Genomic DNA, 2780 nt, shown 5'->3' on the forward strand with positions numbered 1-2780 from the left:
TCAGGATAAAAAACAGAATTGATTTTTCAAATACTGAGAAAGAGTCAGAGACCTATATCCAAGACAAAGATGGAAGAATCAATTGTTGCCAAGGAAGAAGACAAGAAATTATCATGGCCAGGTAATCGGAGTGAAACCTCACATATAACACGCCCAATGGAGGATTGAAAGCAGAAAGATATCAGGGAGTCTCAAAACACATAGATTAAACTGATAGAAATAAAATAAAGTAAAATAAAATAAAATAAAATAAAATAAATAAAGAATTTCTAAAGAAAAGATTGGTAGCAGACTGAAGGAAAAGTCCAAGAAGCTGGCAGAAGCAAAGGACCAAATTTTTGACCTGGCAGAAAAGGAATGGTAAATAAGGAAACAAATCCAAAGAAAGAAGGAAGAATGATGAAACATGACAATGAGCTTAGGAAAGTCATTGACTCCAAGGAATAGAAAGAGGTGCTTATTGTAGGAGAAGTAGGAGTGAGAGAAAAAAAAGAGGGCTGAACATGGATTTGAGAATTCAGAGCTAAAACTGTCCCTCATCTGGGAGCAGAAACAGAGATCCAGATTCAGAGGCAAGGAGGACTCACATCACCATCCACAGAAGCATGGAACCACAAGACATAGTTTCATTCAATGGAGGAATTCTCTTTACCTAAATATGCGTGGGAGTGTAGTTTGTACATAGCCAAATCACTTACCTCAAGAGGACAAACTATACCAGCTCTCAAAGGAGGCCAGGTTGCTCAAGCAACACCAGCCCAAGCCAAAATCCATTTCCCCTTCATTTGTGAACAATGACAGAGCAGTGGTTCACGTCTAGAACTAGGACATATTCAGAAGTCAAAGGTTGTGTCATGGATTGTGTCTATCAGTTCAGAGGTGGCCTTCAGCTCAACTCATGATCCCAGGGTCTTGGCATCGACTCTGGTCTCAGGTTCCCTGCTCAGGGGTAAGTCAGCTTTTCCCTCTCCAGCTCTACACCCTGATTGTGATCTCTCTGTCTCTCTGTCAAATATGTGCATGTGCATTGTTTGACAAAAAGACAAAAACACAACCGGGGTACAAGGATTGACTGTGGCCAGGGGATGTTTTCTTTAATTTGGACCTAGATCTCTATGGAAGGCAGCCAGGTTCAGAGAACCTCCCATTATCTCAAATGCTAGACCTTCGCTCAGAGCTCCAATGTTCATTCTCCAGTTCCTTGTCTTCCTGAATATCCTCACCAACCTGTAGCATACGCTGTCTGTGGCTCTCTAATGGCCCTTTGTTGTCCCACTGTTCATCTTCTGCTGCCTCCATTAGAACACGCCCATCTTCCACAAGAGGCATTGTTTGCTTATCCCATGAAACTATTTGGGGGATGTTCATGAGAGGGTGAAGGCAGGCTTGTGCTGTCACATCTACATGTACTCCTCCAGAGGGTATCTGCACGACCCTGTGGGAATGCTCCAGGTTCTTTGACATTTGAATCCTCTTCAATGCGTCCTTTTGAAGATACAAGTTGTCTTCCTGAAACGGGCACGGAAGTCTTTCAGATGGCTTCACTTGGGCTATGGGTCTTTTCCAACATGCTCCATGCTTGCTCCTGTGGACTCCAAGTACATGAGTCCATTCTGGACCTAAGGTTCTAGGATGTAGAATCTGCTTTTGGTAAATCGTCAGTTTTGAAGATTTGGAAGTCATTTTGGCTCTATTTCTAGGGATGCTACAGCTACTCATTATAAGGTCCGCTAGGCCAGAGGGAGTCATTTTGTGTTTCTGCAGTAAACTTATATTGAACCCATGCTGTAAACAAAATTGACCCTACTCCTCCCAGAGGAGCTTACTCTCAAAGCCTAGATACAAGGGTGAATCAGGCCAGGTGAAGACATCCCATTAGAGGGGCACGCATATATCTACTAGGGTAAATTGAGATCCAATTGTCCACCCATGTGTTACCTAGCATTTTTGTTTTTGTGGTGTAGCAGACTTAGCACGACTGTGCAGTTTTTTCTGTATTGTTATCTCATTGGCCACGTCTGTATAGCCTGGCTAAACTACCGCTATAAATGTTAGTCTCTGAGGCTGGGAGGGGTTGCCTCTTTGCAAGAGAAGGCCCTGACCGGTCAATATGATTCTCGATGCTTTGTGCAAAATTAACGTTTGCTTGACCTTCACTTTGTATCAGTCTCGCTCTTTTGAATAAGGACCCTATCTTTGGAGGGCCACCCGAATTCAAATGATGAGAACTGAAACAGCATTGGAATTTTTGGAAAAGCCTCTGGAGGTAAGATCATGGGATCCTGCATGGAGCTGCAGTGTACAGTCTCCTACCAATATTCTATTCAGGAGTTCTTTAGGTGCTTTTATCTTTATCAGTTTTATCTCTGTGGTTCGAGACTCTCTGATACCTCCTATGTTTTCTGACGTACAGCGAGTATCCAGGCCCCTGCTTTCAATCCCGCATCGGGCGTTTTCTATGTAGAGGGTTCACTCTGATTGCCTAGCCATAATCATTCCTTCTTCCTTTACCTGGGCATCAATTGATTTTTTCATCTTTGCATTGGATCTAAGTCTCTGTCACCTCTCTGTATTCGTTAAACTCATTCTGCTTTCTAACCTGAGGGTAATTTATTTAGGAGGAAGAGATCCGGAGTACCCAGGGCTGGCCCTTAAGGTTTGTTGAGTGCGTGCGTGTGTGTGTGTTTGTGAGTGTGTATGTGGCATGCATGCCACTGCTGTTTGTGTTGTGGCTGACCCTGTCCTGGAGGCCAGTCATTTGCAGTAGCTCTCCTTTCCGG

This window comes from Mustela nivalis, assembly GCF_964662115.1.
Source record: "Mustela nivalis genome assembly, contig: HAP1_SCAFFOLD_234, whole genome shotgun sequence".
Classification (NCBI taxonomy): domain Eukaryota; kingdom Metazoa; phylum Chordata; class Mammalia; order Carnivora; family Mustelidae; genus Mustela; species Mustela nivalis.